Source organism: Saccopteryx bilineata, chromosome 1 (assembly GCF_036850765.1).
Source record: "Saccopteryx bilineata isolate mSacBil1 chromosome 1, mSacBil1_pri_phased_curated, whole genome shotgun sequence".
In the NCBI taxonomy this organism is placed as follows: Eukaryota; Metazoa; Chordata; class Mammalia; order Chiroptera; family Emballonuridae; genus Saccopteryx; species Saccopteryx bilineata.
In genome coordinates, this window is record NC_089490.1 from 27,874,938 (window position 1) to 27,896,878 (window position 21,941).

Here is a 21,941-nt window from a genome sequence, read left to right on the forward strand (position 1 = left end):
AACATGGCAATAACAACAATAATATTACCTATGATTATTGTATTTTATGGACTGGAGATACTTGTTCCAAAGTCATAAAGTTGTGAGGCTGCAATGAGACAGTCCCTGTAAAGTGCTTTTCACAGTGGATAGTGTGTTCCAAAGTACTTTGACACAAAGTGCCTGAAAGAGTTAGGGATACATGGTGTCAGGTTAGCATTTCACCTGTGGCTTCTCAGGAGTGATGTTTGCCCGTTCAGGGCAAGGGCATTTTCCCTTCATTTTGTTGCCTACAGTTTTGTGCCTCCCTGACGGAGGCACTCTAGAATCTAAGATCTAAACTGCACGGTACTACTCTACTCATCTTTGAGCTAGATGTAGCATGCACCGGGTACAAGAACAGATGTCGGAGACTTTCAGGAATATAGATGTTTCTTTATTGGCCAGTTTAACCTGTGCAGGGGCGAATTCCCAGGTGTCCGGAGACACCGTACCTACAAGGAGCTACAAACGGGAATCGCTCCTGGCGCTTACAGCTAGTTCCTTATACATCCTAAGTAAGCAAGCATTATACAGAAGCAGATGTGGCGGTTTCCTATTCACTAAGGGAGTTGCACATAGCATAGCAACAGGGGCTGGGTCTAGCTCATTGGCGCATTTCAAACATAAACTTCTGATAAGAGTCTCTGACCAATGGAATGCAAACGTTTGTCTTCCTTTGTTCTCAGCCTCACAGGGTCCCTATCCTTACCTCCCTGTCTCTGCTTCTACACTCTGGAAATCCCAGCACACTTTCCTGAATCTAGCAATTTGATCTTTTCTTGATCCTTACACTAGACCACAATAACAACGATGGTCATTTTAACACACATCTCAAAGCTCTATCAGGAGAGGTGGAGGGCCCTGAATTTAGAGAGATATACTTGGTTCAGCGCCCAGCTTTATCATTTACTATCCGTGTGACCTTGGGCAAGTTATTTGGCATTGCCCATCTTCAGGCTCTTTATTTGGACACTGAGGATACTAGTTCAGCCCCATAGAGTTAGTTATTGCGAGGCTAACATGAGGGAATCCTTGTAAAGTGCTCTTTACAGTGATCAGCACGTTAAGTATTATAAAATGTCTATTAGTACTGTCGCATAGTTGTGCCATTCCCGTACCCCACAGAAATTAAAGAGCCAAGCTCAGAAGGAATTTATTTCCCCTGAAGAATATTCATTTATAGTTTGAATGACACCTACCAAAATCAGATTCTAGACTGGTGCCTCCTGGTGCAGCATTCAATTGTGGGCATACAATGGGTGTCTGATTTAAAAATGTACATATACATATGTAACTGTGAATGTAAGTGCACAAATATATGAATGTATATGTGTACTCTCACTTACGTAGCACTCACTACATGTTAGGCACTAAGTACATAGAAATATGAATTTGTTTAATTTTTATATTAACTTCCATGATATAGCGCTATTATTATCATCTTCATTTTACAGATAAGGAAACCGAGGGAGAGAGCGGTTAAGTAACATTCTGGGACCTCGGAGCTAGTCCATGGGGAAGCAGGGATTTTCCTTCAGGAAGCGTGACTCAGAACCTGTGCTTCGATTGACTGTCTTGGGTCACCTGCAGTACTGTGGCCCTGACTCAGAGTATCTTCCAAAAGAAGGCAGGTGAGGGCACATACATTTCTCTTTACATTTTTCATTTTCCTCTGAATCTGGAAATCAAACAACCAAATGCAAAAGAAATACTTCTTTTTAAAGTCCCCTTTTCCCCTTCCACCGCCCTCCTTCCCTATTTTCTTACCATGCCCTCTATTCCCACTCTCCGGCCATTCCCTTATGTAAGTCCCGTTATGGGCTGCTGCTGTCACACTCCGGACACAATATAACTCAACATGACACATGGTGAGCAGAGATGTGTGGAAATACCTGAAACCATTAGAGCCAAACAGCTCTCTGCTCAAGTTTTTTACTGCCGCATAAATATTCTCCTAGATGGCTAGAGTCTCTAAGGTATAAGTACTCCATTAAAGAACATATCCATGGCTACAGTATGGCCCTCTGGGTCTTCAAGAAAATGCAGGGATCTGGTGGCACCTGGCTTCTTTGCATTTAAGTATTCCTTTCCATTCAACTTATTTTTTCCTTAGAAGAAATCTCAAGACCCCTGTGGACAGATAAAGGACTAGTTAGGCAACGTGTATTCATTGAGTTCTTAATGAATTCTCTGTGCCCAGCCCTATGGCATAAACCCTGGTAGAAACAGGTGAATGTCGAAATGCCCCATCCCATTGTCACTGAATATACAAATACTCTCCTGTGAGGTGTCTAATGTGCAGTCTGTGTTTGAATGAGGTAAAGAGACTCTTTTATCCTAAGATAGCACATTGACCATCCACGAAGATTCCTAAAAAAAAAAAAAAAATTATTTATTTTCATTTGACCAAATGTTGCTTTCTAGAGTAACAAACCACATCTCTGAAATATAAACAGAAGAAAAGACTGTCTTGACTGACTCATCTTTTGGAATATTTTCTGAAGAAGCCAAGCTTATCGCTGACCATTGCAGGTGGCTGACACCACCATGCTTTGTACTGCTTAGGAATAATATTTTCTCAGGAGGGATGACTGTGGGGGGAGGGAGCTGGTCAGGAGTGCGGATGCCCAGCAAGGCTGCATCATCAGCTTGTTCGTAGATTTGCCAGACTCACTCACCCTTGTTGTGTCTCTGCCCTGGGCTATGCCAGTCCACAAACATGGGCACATAGTGGCAGCGCACAGGCTGAACACTGCATGCAGGCCAATGAAGCGTGCCCCCAGCTCTGCGTGACTATGGGAAGGACATGCCTTGGTCCTCTCCGATCCACAGATCAGAAAATCAAGGTCAGTATCTCTCTGGCCTCTACAACATCCCAGCAAGAAGAGGAGAAAAGAAGCAGTCAGCCTTATCACCGTTTCACAGGCCAGAGAGGAGAGGCCTGGGCGGGGGGTGCAGGGGGGCAGTGGCAGGGTGCACCTGCAGAGGAAAAGATGAAATGAAACCTCTCTCCACCGATGCCCCACATGCTTTCCATTTGACTGGGCTTCTCCAAACTTGCCTAACTATCAGCATCACTTAAGTGCAAGGGTTTTAAATACATGGATTGCAAAACTATTCTGTGCCTCAGAGATTCTGATCAACCTATGTCTGGGTACCAGGAATCCATATTTTCCCCAGACCTCCTGCATGATTCTAAAGATTAGCACTGCATTAAACAGGCTGCTTCTGTCTCCAAAATTGTCATGGTTAGAATAGAAAAGTCCCTATTCGACAAACTGAGACTATAGTCAGATAGGGATTATCCTGTTGCCTGGGAGTCAATTGGGTCTTACTCAGAGGACATCTCTTGAAATTAACAGCTTTTGAGAGGACATGGCCAAGCTAGACCCAAGCAGCTGACTTAGGCCTGCTGGTTTGTGAGCCGAGGAATGGACCTGAGGCCTTCAGCCACCTCACATTTATTTTGGTCATAAGGACTCCACATTATTTTGCTTGTCGCATAAGCTCTCTGGGCTATAATCTGTAAGGGTCTGAAGGCTCTGGGTTATTTCAGTGTGAGAGGAATGTCAAGTTCATCTTGTGAGGGGACATCCTTTAGCTGTGGAATGTCACCATCTCATGGTGTCTGGCCTGAGCTGTTTCCAAGGCATTCTGTAAAAACAGCACACAGATATCAGGCGTGGCCTGGAGTCTTGCCCCATTCTGATGCTGGGTCATTCAGGAAGATTTTTACTCAATTTTATTTCAGCAGGTGGGCAACTCCCTAGATCAAAGGGTGAGAACTCTCAGAAATGAATTTGAATAAATTCCTCTTTTGATATACCCCAATATGTTCAATGTATCACCAACTGAACATTATATCTAATAAGGAATAGTAATAATGCAGATAACTAAAATACATATAATTGCTGCTTATATCATTTTTTTACCTCAAATTCAGAGGAATCCAGCCTTGTTAATAGAAAGTCAAATAAATTGATTTAAATTCTTTCCTTTACCTTGCCCTTTCTACCTTCCTGAGGAGTTAATCCACTACAAAACAAAAATAAACAAACAAGAAACATTTCTTTGAAAAGGAAAGGGGGCAGGTGGGATTCTATCATCCACTTAAAAATATGGAAAACATCAATTATACTTCCTTGGTAGTCTGTGCAGGTGACTCCAAGATCAGGATGGACATATTGATATGTTTGGTGATCTGAGAAGCAGCTTGCAAAACCGGAGTTTTCAGGGGCATATAAAACCACACTGCTGTGCTTTAATGAGGAAAGAGCCAAACATGAGACTGAGGAAGTTCTGCTATGTGTATAAATAGACATGACTAGGATTTTGCAAAATGTTGAAAACTAAATACCCAAGGGAGATACCATTAGTCCTTGGATGTCTTATAGAAAGTCATACATGTGAATGACTTGCTGTTTCAATCACTTTAGGGGTCGCAGAAGGTGGGTGATCCCCTTAAATGGCTCGCTCTATGCTTAGGCAGGGGTGACAAAGAACTGAGCCCAACCTTTGCCCTGCCTTGCCACATAAATTAAGGAAGAGCAAACAGAATAACACTGGGGTGAATTCAGCTCAGACTGTAATTTTTTGCTTCACTCTTGATGCCAAAGTTCAAATAATTTTCCTCCTAGCTTTCCTCATGGTTCTTTAAATATGAATTTTTGCCAGTTTCATGGTTTTCACTGCTCAGGAAGACTTTTCTTTTTTTTTTTTTTTTTTTTTTTTTTTTGTATTTTTCTGAAGCTGGAAACGGGGAGAGACAATCAGACAGACTCCCGCATGCGCCCGACTGGGATCCACCCAGCACGCCCACCAGGGGTGAAGCTCTGCCCACCAGGGGGCGATGCTCTGCCCCTCCAGGGCGTCGCTCTGCTGCGACCAGAGCCACTCTAGCGCCTGGAGCAGAGGCCAAGGAGCCATCCCCAGCGCCCGGGCCATCTTTGCTCCAATGGAGCCTTGGCTGTGGGAGGGGAAGAGAGAGACAGAGAGGAAGGAGGGGGTGGGGGTGGAGAAGCAAATGGGAGCTTCTCCTGTGTGCCCTGGCCGGGAATCGAACCCGGGTTCCCCGCACACCAGGCCGACGCTCTACCGCTGAGCCAACCGGCCAGGACCAGGAAGACTTTTCTAAATCATTTTGTGACCAGCCCTCATTGGTTGGCAGTGGTTTGGTTAACAATTTAGCTTCTAAATCCTATTAGCTCCTACTCCGAATTCCTCTTAACAGTAAATCTCTGTAAACTGTTGCTTTCAATGGATGCTGCCCTGCTCCCCTAACGTGTTACTATCAGCAGGTCCTGGATGTTGGATATAAACATCCAATAAATAGATTCGAAAGGAGCTGGAGATTGAAACTAAATTTTGTTTAATGATGTACGGCCTTGGATTTGGCAGCATAAAGGATTTGAAAATGTATCATCCTGATAGGATTGGAGGTACAAAATGATAATCAGAAGACTTTGTATCAAACGTTTGTGGTGACTGACTTACTATTTTGAAGTTTTTCTCATTAGGTCTTCAGAGTTGTGTGTGTGTATTTGTGTGTTTAATGTTTATTATATTGGTTTGAGAGAGAGAGAGAGAGAGAGACAGACAGACAGACAGGAATATCGATCTGCTCCTGTATGCTGAGGATTGAACCAGTAACCTCTGTGCTTTGGGACGATGCTCTGAACATCTGAGCTATATGTTCAGGGATAAAGCTGCAGAATTTTTTAAAAAATTGTATTTACATTATAGAAATATACACTTATTATTCCTCTTCCACCATCAAAGTCAAAACAATTTCTTATAAACTCAGATTTCTTAATTTTTCATGATTCCCTCCTTTTATCTCTAAATATATTTCGTCTTCCAGTCACCTGTTCTACAGACTCTGCTTTTATAGAGATTTTTTTATCATTAATATCATAAATGTTTACCTTTCTCAGATCTTTCTTTTAACAGAATCACATGAATGCTTTCTTTGTAACTAGTCTTCTCTCTCTTAGTTTTGGTAAGCTGACTCCAGTTCGATATGGCCTGTAAGGAAGACAGGATGTTTCTGTGACTTCTCCCACACGCTTGTTTTAATAGATGCCGTCTTCGTGATGTGTAGATGATGTTATATTGAGTTGTACACTTGAAATCATGTCAACACAATAAATTTAAAAATATTGTAAAAACAATAATGTTGGTTTTGGTTTGTAGTTTGGCATAAAAGTATGTTATGGAAGATAAACCTGTTACCTTTGTTATAATCTAGTGATTCTGGTTTTTACTTTCATTTTTTTCCGTTCTCAGGGGTTTTTAATGTCCTGAGCCTTCTCTGCAGACTTACTCTCTCTGACTGAGCACATATTTAAGGCTAAAATCAATATCTCCAGCCTTCCTCTCTTTTATGACGTTGATTCAAGAAACACTTCCTGAGTACCAACTCTAGTTCAGACTCTGTAATGGTGCTGTGGATAAATGGTTTCTTCCTTAAAAGTGCCCTTCTTTCAATAGCTGCTTTAGGATTAGCAGCAAAACATGAGCTGGATGAACATTTCTTATCATTTTCCTGATTGAATAGGCCAGGTATTACCTTCTGTTTAAAAATCATGTTTGATTTATATTTTGACATACACCTGCAAGACCGTGTTTCTAAATGTTTTCTTATTCCTCCAGTCCTGAACCGTCCAACCCTGAGACTCCATTGACACCAACTTTCAGCGCCATCCTTCTTGATCCCAGGACTTCTGCCTTTATATTTGTATACAGTGTGTCACTTTTGATCCATAATCTTATTTCTTGATCTCAGATGTAATCAGTCTTTCCCTCAGAGTGCCATACATGGTTCTGTAGGTTTCTTGAGCTTGGTACTATTTTTATTACATGGCCACCTTCACATTGTTTATCCTTATGTTTCTGAAAATTTATTTAATCCTGAGACATTCCTTTTTCTTAGACTCTGCTTATTCTGTTTAGAAAACAAAAACAAATCTTTTTTATTTTTCCTTTTAGGACTTGTGCTCCGTATATACAATATTTTCTCCATTGTTATTGTGTTTATTACCCTCTCTGGACACTGTGTATTTTCTCCTTTGAAGAGTTTGTCCTGGGCGGGGTCTGCAGAAGCCGCCCTGCCCTTGACGTGTTCGCACCACGCCTCTCGCCCATCTCTGGAATTTCTGTTCTCCGTCCCACTACGAGACTCCTATCTTCTTGAGATCTTCTTTTGCTGAGTTTTAATCCCAGGAAAACATTAAATGGTTTTCATGCTGGGTCCTCAGTATTGACCCAGCTTTGCCAGCCTTCTCTTGCCCGTGACCTCGTCCTGCACAGGTGCCATCGCAATCAGTGTTCCCATTGACCGAATCGCTACGGGCTCCTTGGTCTGTGGATAAGCTTTGTCCAGACTGCACAGTGCTTGCAGAAAGGCAGCTGCTTTAGTGAACAGGCTCCCAGACCAGGTGCCGCCGAGGCCCAGAGGTCCACACGGCCGTCTGGAGAGCCCCTCGCAGCCGGGCACAGGGCAGGACCAGGGCCTGGCTCTCAGCATCTCTGCCTAGGGCACCAGCGCCAAGTCCTCTCATGTGTTGGGATTCTGTATAAGGTTTACATTTGGAAAGAAAAAACATGGTTTTACTGCTAATAATGTAATTTTGAAAATGTTGCTATAGTGAAGGAGTGCTGACCTCAGAGACAGAAGGTCCTGTGCTTACTGGCTGGGTGACCCCGAGTGCTGTCATCGAGGAAGTACGATGTTATGTTCTGTCCAGCTCACTCAGGATGGTTACACACAGTAGTTTGAAAATGCATGAATAAGGGGAAAAAGAAATTTCAGGTGTGAAATAAATCTCTGTGTATCAACATCTATGCGCCTCAGAAACTACGTTTAGTGAAAAAGAATGAGTGGCAGACTGGTAGGTACCATGTGATAACATTTGAGCAAATTTCAAACAAATGCAGAGTAATATTATTGCCAGAGGATTAGGACTGGGCATGAGGACAAAATGAATTTGAGATTGACATGTAATGCCTTTTTTTTTTTTAAATGAAGCAATTAAGTCAAATACTAACAATAATTGTATTTATGTTATTTTGAGGTTTTGTATTTTTAAAGATACCCTTCTCTTCCCAAATCTGTAAAATGCCATACAAATGTGTTCACAACGTTTTATTAAATTATTTATTTATATGTTATATATATCCTCTCTATATCTATAGACAACATATAGCCATTTGTGTGTATGTGTGTAAAACCTCTTCGTCTAGTCCATAAAACCGTTCCCAAATGGAAAGTTCGAGGGGAAGAGCAGATCGCTAACTGGTGTTTGCTTTTATTGGCACATTCATACATTGGAACATATTTTAACTGGTTCATATTCTTTTTTTGTGTGCTCATTTCTTTGTTCCTGAAAAATTGAAGAGAAGCTAGAATTCTGGGTGCTTTCTTCATTTACTTTTTTTCAACTTTTTTTGAAGCAATTTCTAAAATAAACTGAATTCTTCCCAGTCCCATTGCTGCCCAGGGTCTGCACCGCATGACCTCCCACTCACCAGGACCCTGATGGTCCCGCTCCCGCTGCGGGCCCTGCATGCTGCCTCCCTTCGTGGAAGGTCAAGTAGCCAAGGCTGCCTCTGCTTTTCCTTCTTCAATTCCTCACCAGTAACGAAGACAAGTTGATAAGAGCATCTTCTACTTCTTTTGCTCCTTAAATAGTCTCAATATCTTTTATTCCTTTTTTCTCTTCTTTGATGCTGCTCAGACTCATCGTTTTACTGTTCTTCTGAATGTGCTCATTTGCAGCTTACAGCTACGTAGGGAAACATTTCCACTACTTAGGAAACGGAAGCAGGAGTTTGAGCTGGGGGTGGAGACGTGGACTGCAGCGCACTTTGGAATGAGCACAACTTAACTTTAGCCCTGTCAGTGGCCTCTCTCCCCCGTAAGGCTGTGGGATATCTTGGGCTTACACCTTTTGCTTCCTTGCCTGCTAGCAGTGACCCATTGTGACTTCGCCCAGAAGAAACATTATATGTCTGTTATCAACTGTAAGGGTGGGACAGGCCTGGGCGATACACCTCATGTTATAGCGTAGGAAGTAGACACAAAGGTCTCTTCATGCAGGTCTCTGGTATAGCTGTGTTTAAGGACGGGGTCTTGAGATGTCTAACTCCAACGTCTCTCTACCTGCAGTTTTTGTCTTAACAACACAATCTTTCCAGTTTTGTTAGATCCTGCTTCTCTCAGTGCTAAAAGAGAAAAGAAAAAAGAAAAAAAATGTCTGGACATTTTCTCTAGCTGTACTCCCTTCCTTGGTGATCTCATTCAGTTCCATTTTAAATACTATCTATATGCTAATGACTCCTAAATAGATATCTCTTGACCCGATCTCTCCTCTGAACTCTGGTTTCATTTATCTTACTTACTTGACATCCATCAGGACTTTTAATAGGCATCTCAAACTTGGCTTGTCCAAAAACTCAATTCCCTTCCATCCCCAAACTTACCTCTTCCTAAGCTTTCTCAGTGTGACAATATCATTCACCCCGCTGGCTTTTGCTAGAACCCTTGGGGTCAGTATTGACTCTTATGTTTCTTTTATACCAATTATTCAAGCTATCTGTTGATCATGGTTGCCCTATTTTCAAAATATCTCAAATCTGGCCACTTCTTACCATTGCCATGCTGTTATAAGCCAGCCGTGTCTTATCTGGTCCATTATAGAAGACTACTGACTGGTTCCCCTGACCCCACCTGGACGTGTTACAGTCTGTTTTTCACACAACTCCTGGGAGGTCCCTTTTAATACCCAAGTCAGATCATGCCGCTTCTCTGCTCCCAGTCCCCTGTGACTTCTCAGCATGACTTTAGGTATTTCAACCTCCCTGCGATGAGCTAGATCACCTACATGATGGGCTGCTGGCCAGTTCTCTGGTTGCATCTCCTACCCTCCCTCTCTCTCAGAGATACCTGACACCTGACCACGTGAACTAGAAACTGTCACTCTACCCCTCCGTCTCCCCTTTCCTTCTTTATTTCTCTTCCCAGAAGTTATTGCGTCCTGGCTTTAAACATCTTGTTTTATGTTTGTTTTTTTTCCCTACTTGCATGTAAGCTTTGTGAGAGACTGACATTGTTATCTTGTTTACCATTGTGTTCCCTGTTTTGGGAAACTAGCACAATTACTGAACCCCAAGAGTAGATCAAGTCAATACATATTTGTCAACTCAATGACCAGTGTAGGCTACTTCAGGCTAAGCCATTAAGAAGTGCCCAGATCAAAAGAAACCCTCTGGCCAGGAGTCATCACACACTGACCCCGACTGTGATGAGGCAGAACCTATACACATCATATAATTAAGTCATTTTGGGGACAGGTCTGATTTCAAATAGTCTATCTTACCTTAGCTGTTTGTATTACTTTATTTACATGAGTACACTTAGATTTCTTGGAGTACGTATTTATTGAGTCATGTTAGCATCCAGGCTCTGTCCTTTCTGTTTATTACCTCATCTAGTCATCGTTAGAACCCAAGGGTACTACTAAGCTTCAGTATCTGCCCAGTGCCTCGTGGCTGGCTAGTGGCTCAGCCAAAATTTGAACCCCAAAGAACTGACAAAAGAGCCACACACTTAACCACCATAGCTCTGCGTTACGGTCTCGTACTATTCTCTGGGTCCCTACTGTAGGTTTAGAAGATGTGACTATTCTGCTCAGCATCGGTGCAGTGCCTGCAGAAGATTGACAGACCATTGCATATTTATTGAAGTATGTGGTGGTATGACATTTTATTTTTTTAAGATTCAACAACCCATTAATTCTGCAACTTTAGAACAACCTGCCCCATGTACTGCTCCACAAATATTCTTTCTACTTGTGATCACTGGACAATAAAGAAACTGTGTTCTGGCCATCTCTTCAACCTTTGCCCTGCCCTCCTCCCCCTAGGAACGGATTGTTTCCTGGGTTCCGCAGGCTGCTCAGTCAACCCGGTCACTGTGGGATGCCGAGTGCTGAGGACATGGGAGGCAGGAGTCAGGTTTACACAGATTGATAAGCAGATGCTAAGCCGATGTGACACAGCTGCTACCGCCGAGCCAGGAAAAGCAGGTCAAGGTCATTAGGGGAAAGTGTGGCACTTGCCTGTAGCTGGGAGCAAAATATCCCCATGCACCGTTCTCTTTCCCGGTCTCTCTCCTCTAACTTCTTATCATCCTTTCTTATTATTTCTTTATGTCTTCTCTCTTTTAGGGGTTGTGGAAAAAGAGATACATATGGAAATCACCACACCTCTCTAAGTGAAGGACATCTATGAATCAACCACTTTGTTTTTTTAAACATTATATGCATTATTTGATCTTTCAAATAGTGCCATACTTTAAAAATCAGATTCAAAGTGACCATTTGCCATCTATTATTTGATTCTATTTATTTTTAAGACATGGTTTCACGTGTGACACATACTGGATATCTTGTATTAACGCCTCGGACAGTCACGGCATATTAGCATACGGGCAGTGTGACAGGGAGTCTGGCTTCTTGTTTCCGCTTTTCATTGACTTGAATTTATTGGTGGCTAAATGCGATTTTTCATCCAGAAGAACCCATGTCCCCAAGGTATTTTTTATCTGTTTTTTATATCATTTTGAACTGAATATGATTTAATTAGATGAAAATGACCACATGATAGAAACCAACCTTAAAACCAAAGGCGTTTAAAAATTACCTTCAGATCAAGAGTTCACCAGTATCTGCTGGTAGATCTTGAAGCCAGGCCAGAATAACTAGCTAGTAGATTTGCTGTGTCCCTGTTTGGGACTGTCCTGTTACCAGTGTGTGAGGCCTTTCCGAAAACCCCTCTTCTCCTCCACGTTCCCCCCACCCCCACCCCTCGCATCCTCCTCCTGATCAGACCCTGTCCTCAGTTGGAATTCTTTAGGTTCACCAAAAGTTTGGAGATCTCTGCTTTTTTCCCTTTATATTCCCTTTAGGATGTGTGATACTGAATATATGTATACAGAGCACTGGGCAGACTTTGTTTTACATTTAAGCCCTGGGCCTTCTCAGCTGTGTGATTTGAGAGTATTACTCATCTCTCTGACCTTGGTTTCCTCATTTGTTTGAATAGGAAGGTGGCAATGACACAGGCTCCATGATATGCCTAGCACAATACACCTACAATAAACAATAACTCTCTTTATACTGTTATTATTACTTCACTGAACAGGATTCAGTGCCTCTGATAATAAAGCATGCAAGGCAGAGAATGGTAGATGGAGAGGAAAGTAAAGGGACTTTCACAAATTCTGTTTGTAAAAGGTATGAAATTTAAACAAATAGAACAAACCATCATACTCAGGTCAAGTTACTAGCTCATGGGGAAAAACCTTATATCTTAAAAAGGTTAAAAGCAGTACCAGGATCGAACAGTCAATTTTTAGGTGACATCTTTAAGATAAGAATAAAATAATGCTTACTCCATTGAGTAATTATGAGAATAAAGTGATTTAACACATGTAAAGCACCTAGAACATGTAGGGAAAAAAAAGTCAGGTATTGTCATTAGTGAATCAAAGGGCTTAGATCTTTACACCTGGTGGCATGCCAGTGATTACGGAGGTATGTCTCTGCACTGAAATGCAACAAGTATTTCTTAAGCATCAGAGGGTGTCTAAACTGTTACTATCCTGAGGCATTTCTGTATCTATAGTACCTACCTATTATCTATCGTCTTTATATCTTACCCCTTGGTAGAGTGTCTGGCTCAGATCTAGTAGTTAGTGAACGTTTATTGGATGAGTGAATCAACAAGTAGAGAAGCTACCTGTCTTGTCTAAACCTGAGGGTTATTTGGTTGAGACCGTACCATTGTGGTACAGACTGAAATTCCTTCATTTTCCTTTCATTTTGCCCACCCACTCCATTCCATCAGCTATGGAGACTCTAACCCAGGCACAAAATTCTGCAGCCTCTCTACCTCTTCTCACTTCAGAAAGCGTTTTCCTGGAAGCAGTCTGGGGTCACATACTCCCTAGCTCAGGGAGGCCAGGCAGGGAGCCTGAGTGAGTAGTCCGGGTTCAGTGGCAATAGGTTGTGAGTCCCTCCCAGAGAGCAAACTTTGTAAGAGCAATAACCTCCTCTGTTCTCTCCAGTCATGTCCATGCTGCACCTAGAACAGGGCCAGCCATGTAGTCCTTCGTGGATAAATATTGCTGTAAGGAATAAGTAAGTAGATGCTCAGTAGAGGCTGACTGTTCGCAAGGCAGCTGTAAGGACCCAATGTTGTTCAACCTACAGTTTCCTTAAGATAGAGCAGACAATCTACTTTTATGTGAAGCTCTTGGTTTCAAGTGTTGGTGACAAATTAAAAATGATAAAACACTATGTAGTTCAAACAAGAACATTTCCTTGGGGAGAATTCAGCGCCTACGTCCTGAGCAGCGTTGGACCGCTTGTCAGTAGTTTATGCAGTTTTACCATTCGCCATAGCATCACCTTCGTTATTACATTCCTTCTCCATGTGTTCTGAGTAGTCAAGTTAGTGTTGTCTCCGTTGTACAGATAAGGTCACTGAGGCTCCAAGGAATTCATTAACTTGTTTAAGGTCATAACACTGGTATGTAGTGGAACTGGAACTATCCAAGGTGGTTTTTGTTTGTTTGTTTGTTTGTTTGTTTTTAGTGAGAGAGACAGAAAGGTAGAGACAGATAGGAAGGGAGAGAGATGAGAAGCATCAACTCATAGTTGTGTCACTTTAGTTGTTCACTGATTGCTTCTCATACATGCCTTATCCAGGGGTGGGGGGATTCAAGCCAAGATAGTGACCTCTTGCTCAAGCCAGAGAACTTGGGCTTCAAGCCAGTGACCTTCAGACTCGAGCCAGCGACCTTGGGATCATGTTGATGATCCCATACTCAAGCCAGTGATCCCATGTTCAAGCTGGCAAATTGGGGTTTTGAATCTGGGACCTCAGCATCCCAGGTGGACACTCTATCCAGTGTGCCATCACTGGTCAGGCCAAAATAATGTTTTAAATGAGATAAAAATTGTTTTTCTTTTTCCATAGTTCATGTAAATCTAAGCACAAATAGCCCAGGGATACTATGGTGATTTCAAAGTGTTACAGAGCTAGACTTCCATCTATAATGAGGTCATCACACTTCCTCCTTCGCTAAGGTCTCTCACCGGTATGGTCATATTCAAGTCAGAGAGCAAGATGAAGAGGCAAGGGAACCACTTCCCTTTCCTCATATGGGCATGAAGCGGAGGTTGCATACATTACTTCTACTCAGAGCTTCCTGGCCATAATTGACTGTTATTGTCACCTATCTGTAAGGGAGTGAGGACTATAGTTTTTAATCTGAATGGCCATGAGTTCGGCTGAAAATTTTATTGTTGTATAAGAAGACAATCCATATTGGGGAACAACTCATAGTCTCTGCCATACTAGATAAGCATTAATGTGCTATTTAGTGATTAAGCAGGGTTTTCTAACTGATTAATTATTCCTCAATTCAGATATTTGGTCCTGCTGTGCTTTTCCTTTGCAGTATTTAGCATGAACAGTAGATATTTGATGGATGAATATTTTAATACATAAAACTAAGATTTTTTGGGGCCTGGCTGGTGGCTCAGTGGTAGAGCGTTGGCTTGTTGTATGGACGTCCCAGGTTTGATTCCAGTCAGGGCACACAGGAGAAGTGACTGTCTGCTTCTCTATCCCTCCCCTTTCTCTCTCTCTTCCTTATCCACAGCCATGGCTCAATGGGTTTGAGTGAGTTGGCCCTGGCACTGAGGATGGCTTCATGGAGCCTCCACCTCAGGTGCTAAAAATAATTCAGTTGAGAAGCAACAAACCTAGATGGGCAGATCACCCCCATCACCCCCAGGTGGGGGCTTGCTGGCCGAGTTCCAGGAGGGTCACATGTGAGAGTCTGTGGCTCTGTCTCCTCTCTTGTCAATTAAAAAAAAAATCTTAAGATTTTTCTTTGAATCATTTGCAGAATACCAGCTAACTTTTGAAACTTACAATTTACAAGGAGTTAAAGTAGTCAAATATATCAGCACTTACAGGTTGACAACTATGGACAGGGACTCTTGCATAAAAATTCATCAAATTACTCTTTGAAGATAATGCCCCTGCCATTCCTCCAAATCATAGGTATCTGGTTGAGCTCAAAATGTCACATATCTGCTCCTTTTCAGTTACTTGGGCAGTCTTGTTGGTGAGAACAATGGAAATATTCCAGCATAAGTCACATTAGTTTTCTGTGGTTGCTGTAACAAGTGACCACAAACGTAGTGGCATAATGCTTCAGAAGTTGACCCGCTCACAGTCTGGGGAACCAGAAGTCTGAAGGCAGCTCCACTGGCCAAGGTCAGGGTGCTGGCAGAGCTGCACCCCCCCCGGAGGTTCTGGGGCAAAATCATCTCATCTCTTTCAGATTCCAGCGGCTGCCTGCATTTCCTGACTCCTGGTCACATTACTCCAGCATCTGTTTCTGTTTGCACTGTCTTATTCTCTTGTCTGTGTCACTTTTTCCTCTGTGTCCTCCTTAGGAAGGCACTTGTGATGCATTTAGGGGCAGGGTGGTCATATGAGGTGATATTCACATTTCACAAAACAGAACACGGATATCTTTTGAGGGAGACATTACTCTGCCTACAACAGTGACATGATTTAATTTTAGCTTCATACAGTTTCCTTTTCAGAGAACTAAAGTTCAGAGAGGCTGTGTAACCTACCAAAGTCACCCAGCCCACTCCATCTCTTTTTTCTCACTCCTTCCCTATAGCAGTAGCAAATTGAAGCAATTAAACGTTCAATCAACCTAGAAGAGGGGGACAGAATGCCCCATTTCTTGTTTTCAGCATCACCATCCATCTAGGTAGCAGGTCTCCTGCCTTACAAACCTTCACGAGGACCTTTGTGACTCCCTTTTTCCTCAGGGCTGCCTTAATGTCCATTTTATCCTCACTTCACCTGTGCACAGACCTGTGCACCCAGGAGAGGGGCCACATGCCCAGGCAGCTCACACTGACCGTAATTCACTCATGGGACAGTTGGAGAATATCAAGTTCCCTTCATATCATTGGGTCCAGAACTCCTCTGGACTTCGGCATTACAAAGTTGGGTTACAAATGTCATGAGAACCGACTCTCTGGCAAGATATGGAACATTACGGCTTCCAGTCTCAACCAGATGGAGCAGAGGCCAGCGTTTCCCAGGGTACCGAGTGCTTCAGGTTCTGGTCCCAACTGGAATCAAGTGGTGAAACGACTTCAAAGTAAACATTCAGGATGTGAGTGAAAAAGGTTAGTTCAATATTAAGTGTGTCAACAGGCGGAGCTGGGTGGCTGAGAGATGAGAATAAGTGGAAGGCGTACTAAGGCGCGCGGCCTATTTTTTTCCCCAAATCATCCCCGGTTGGAAGCGCACGTTGGGAGGGCCTTGCTGGATCTGTTGGATATCTGATATGCCGTCTCCCAAACAGTTATGTGTGGAGGCAGGGCCGGCTCAGCTGTACTGTTGCTGTACTAACGTGGTGGCTTGGCCATTTGGAGTTAATTGTTAATCAAGCCAGACATTATCTACAATACTATTCTGAGAGGTAGAAAGACAAAAAGAAAAAAAAAAAAAAATCCAATATCTTATTACACTTGTCATCAAATAGCTCTCAAGTTTTTTGTATAAGAGCCATAGGAATAGCAGAGATGGGGCTATTTGAAGAACCAAAAATGCCTTCTGTTTGGGGTTTCTATTTTCAAATCATTTTATCTGTGAACTAAAACCAGCTGGGAAGGACCTTCCGCATCCCATCCGCGTCCTGGAAATCGCGAAGGCTGGCTGCCAGCAGCACCCTCTCTGTGACACTCGTTTTGCTATTAAGAGAAGCCACTTAACAAACCAATTGTCAACAGGGGGAGATGAAAACACAATAGTTAATCAGGTTTTACAAGGTCACACATCTAATTCGAATTGTAAAATGACCCCATTAGTGCCTTCTCCCCCTTGTTCTTGAATGTCGTCTTTTTCCAAATTGAGGGCTCACCACTTTGGATCCCCCTACAAGATAGCAGTCAGTTAATAAAGGCTGCAAGTACTATTTTCCTCACTGAGGGCCCCCTTTGGAGCCTATTAACACCCTTTTTTTACAGCGAGCTGAGCAAGTAGCCCCCCGCCTGACATGTGTTGGCACTTTCTAAAAGGTCATTAATGCTCCATATTTCAGAGTATAACAAACCCAGGAAGGCTCACAAGAAGCCCAGCAGGGGTAAAATAAAAACAGTGAGTAATTTACAGAGCTTTTTGTTTCACCTAGGTGGTGCATGGATTATGAGGGACACACACACACACAGACACACAGACACACACAGACACACACACACACACACACTCACACACACACACACACACACACACACACACACACACACACACACGATTAGGATCCCTCCCCATGAATTAGCAAGGATTTGCAGAGTCCTAGGGATTTCCAAGTAAAATCTAGAAAAGTGAGCTTTGAAGAAACAGCCTTGACCAAATATTTGTGCCATAGAAAGAACATCATAGTGGTTCAGAGCCCTCTCCTTGCTCTTTAGAATGAGTTTTCTATACGGGTGGGACTTTTATGCATTCTGATTATTTCTGAAGCTTTAGTGGTTCTTCGACAAAGTACCACATTAAAATAGGAAATTGATGGGCACAGCTGGAGCTTCATTTATTTAAAAAATTTGGAGACATTAATTTTTATTTATTTATTTTTTATAAAGTCATCATCTGTTTTCCAGGAGAGCTACTTACATTTTATCATGTTGCAAAAAATTTGCACTGAACACTCAATTGACGGAGTTTTGTTTCTTAAAGACTGAAAACTAAGAAAAAACTTAGAAAGTTTTTTTAAAATAAATTTCAAAGTTTTTACTTATATGTCTTTGCAGAGCTGACCAGCAGTGCCCGTTCTGTGTTTTTAAAGATAGATTAGCTAGCACACCAGCTAATACACAGGAGCCTCTTCTTGTTTGTCCAGAGGATACAAGGCCATCCCCACCGGCTGTTAACCCTGACTGGTGTTCCTGCTCCTCCTGTATTCTTAAACTTACTCTTGTGTACCACCCCAGCATTTGATAGCGAGGACTGTACTGAGAAGTATCCTCTTGCCACTCGTACTTTGTGACAATGATAGGGATGTTCCTGGCCTATTTTCTGTCATTTTTCTGTCCTGCTACAGAATGGTAGAGGTCAGCAAGAAGCTGAATTATGGAGAAAGGACGGCTCCTGTAATAGCTACCTACTTATTTCTTCGGATGAGTAGGCTGACTACTGAGGGCCACGGAGTTTTGATCCTTTCTCGAATTCAGTTTTCGAGGTGCCACCATGTATTTCAACAACCATACTGATTGCGTATTCCATAACAGATCTTAATCTGGAATGCTAAGGGAACAACCGCGAACAATGCAGACAACACCCCCCATTCTCATCATGCTTGTTGTGTGTGTATGTGTGTACCTGTGTAAGAGGGACAGAGAAATGATGAAGACATATGAGTAAATCAAACACTCTAGTAATACTTTACGTGATTATGTGAGCAGTGAAAAGGGGATTAGACGTCGCTGAGACATTGCCATTTGAAGAAAGACTTGAGGGAGGTGCTTTTTCTATTAAATGGTGTTCCTGCTATGCCAGGGACCCTGCTGCCGTTTTCCCCGGGCCTCTAGGAAAGGACACACTACTAGCATGTGGAACCTGTGTGTTTCCTCATGTTGCTGACCATTATGCTTAAGTCCAAAGGTGTGTGCCACCCAGAGGACATTCTAGTTAATACTTTCTTTATTACTGGGAAGGACTTTTGGCCCAATTCCCTGCTGTTCCTTATTCAGGTACAGAGGGTTGGCCTTGAGAACTAAGTCCTTTTATCCCTTCAGCCTCTACATTCCCAGTCACTGGAGTGCCTGTCTCCTTGGCCTCTTGTCTACTGCTGACCTTGGCTTTTTATAAAGTCATGGAAAAGAGTGAAAACGGTAACGTGCCTTGGTCCAGATCTAGTTATTAGACCCCCTGATCTCTATGTAAAAGTGCTCCTCAGGGTTCTGTTTAGTCCTTGATCCTTCCAGAGCCGTTCCTGCCCGGTGATGAATGACTGGGGGAAGCCCCAAGCGTCAGAGACCTTGAACATGGACACCTTCATGTAGATCTTAAAGAACACGCTGGTCCATTGGATGGAGAGACCATAGTATAGTTACTAAATATATGATATTTGGTAGAAGGCACGGAATTTGTTTCTAGTCCCTCCCCCTTTCCCAACCCTGCTTCCAGGGATGTATTTTCTAGATGAATCTTTCCTACTCCAGGATTATAAAAATATTTATGTTCTATTACAGTATGGCTTTGATTTTTCTTTCTTTTTACATTTTTATTCACTTATGTTTTACTCCAGTAGTTTTATGGTTTCGTGCTAACCTTTAATATTGGAATTGTATTCAGTAATTTTATGGTGGATTATAAAATACTCATCCTTTTCTATCCGGAGCATTTGGAGCTTTATTTTGGAATAGGAAGTGAGGTAGGAATACAACTTTGTATTGAAATAAATAGAAATGCTAATCATTTTTCCAAATGCTACTTATAATTTCTAGTTTTCTCTCACCCCTGAATTTGAAATGCTCATTTTATAATATACTAAATTCCTATGTATGCTTGGATTATATTTCTGAATTTCTATTTATTCTGATATCTTTCTTCTATTTCTGTACCACCAGCATACTGTTTTAAACAGTCATTAAGTAGCTTTTATAAATTTAACATTTGACAGGACAAGAATTTCCTTGGCTGTTATATTTATCTTTCCAGATGAAATTCTGAATTATTTTTTCAAGGCTCAAAGATAATTCTCTCTTGGATTTTTAATATGGATCATATTGGCTATAACAGTTAATTTAGGGAGAAATGATACTTTTCTATTATTGCTTCTAATCACCCAAGCAACAAAATATGGCTTTTCTGTAATTCAAGGATTTTTATATATGTGTTTTCCAGCAATATTTGGTTTTCTTCACACAAAATACGTCAGTTAGGATTTGTCAGTTGTTAGCATCAGAAATGGAGTCTAGTTAATTTAAGCAGAAAAGGAATTTATTCAGAGGACATTGGTAACTCAACAAATTGCTTAAAGGTTGGAGAACTAAACTTGGTAAAAAGGCACAAGTCAGGGCAGCCCCGGCAGGAAGCCCGTGGTGGTCTCGTCGGGGAGCTAAAGCAGGAGAGGTGAACGTGGACCAGGTTCTTGTGTTCTGGCCTCGTGCTGCTTCAGGTCAGACTCCTCTTTTCTGAGTGGGGTAACTGATCGGCTTGGTTTTGATCATGTGCCCATCCTTGACATAATAGAGACTTACATAATGATGGTGAGTCTCTGTATTCATGGGACAGGGTGTCCCATTTGAGTCTGAAGGGAAGAACGGCCCCAGGGGGCTGGAGACCTTACCCTCAAGGAGGCTTCATTAGTTCTGTTCAACCTGCAGAGTGGAGAAGCGTCCAGAGTGAAGACTAGGAACAGGATTAATGACTGCATTGAAAGATAAACAGGTGTCCTAGAAAGGACTGGGGAGATACAAGGGAAGGCAATCACAACATACCAACTAGACTGAGCAGCAGGGAGTGGAAAAAATGACCTGAGAGATGACAATTTGGGAATAGTTTATGACTGTTCTCTGAAAATGCCTTGTCCTAGTCCCTCTGACAACGTGATTGCCCCTATGTCCCTTTATTTAAATGATATGCATACAAGCTAAAGTAATTGTCACCGTTGGTTTTTCCAACTATGCATGAATGTAGTTGCACAGTGGCAGTTGGTGAGAGGAAAGTTATTGCTCATCAAGTAATAAGAGGTAAGGCCTGAGGCTTTAGATTGGCACCAGGGCTGTGATAGATGGTTGTGTGGGTTGTATCCTGCACTGTTCCAGGACTTGTTCTTCACATAGACGACAGTATACATATACAACAGGGGTCGGGAACCTTTTTGGCTGAGAAAGCCATGAACGCCACGTATTTTAAAATGTAATTCCGTGAGAGCCATACAATGACCCGTGTATGTTACGCATTATCCAATAAAAATTTGGTGTTGTCCCGGAGGACAGCTGTGATTGGCTCCAGCCACCCACAACCATGAACAGGAGTGATAGGAAATGAATGGATTGTAATACATGAGAATGTTTTATATTTTTAATGTTATTACTTTTTTTATTAAAGATTTGTCTGCGAGCCAGATGCAGCCATCAAAAGAGCCACATCTGGCTCGCAAGCCATAGGTTCCCGACCCCTGATATACAATCTTCATGGCTGTATTTGGTTGCTCTCTCAAGAGTCCACATCAGCTGTGCAGTAGAGACAGCAGCATCCTAAGGGGGAGTCAGTGGTCAGAAATGGAGCAGCTGTGCTAGGACATGCAGTGTACTAGGCATCCATGATGGTCAGGCATGGACAGTGACCTGAAGAGGTCAATGGCCAGAATTAGAATGCTGACCTCGGAAACTCTTGAGTACTATGCCACATTCCTGGGAGCTTCCAGATACCAGCGTTGAGAGAAAATATTACCAGGTGGTGGGGGAACTGCCGATATCTGTGAAAGATGAAGAGAAAATGGGTGTGTTAATGCGGCCTGAACTCATAGCCCGGGAGGGTGTAGGACCCTGACATTTTGGGGATTATTTTTGTAAACAAATACTCTTAATTTGTTTTCAGATCTCAGCTTTAGGATTGGGTCCTATTTTTCCTTCTTGGACTTAAATGCCTTGGGAGTGGAAGGAGTGCCGTTGCTTGTTAAGTGCTCCGTGTGCTCTCTGGCTGAGCCGGAGCACGTGACCAGCAGGCCGGGTCATCCATGCCATAGTGTGTTCTTTGTGAACCTCCTTAACTGGCACAAACAGGAAAGCGAAGTGACATTAAATGGA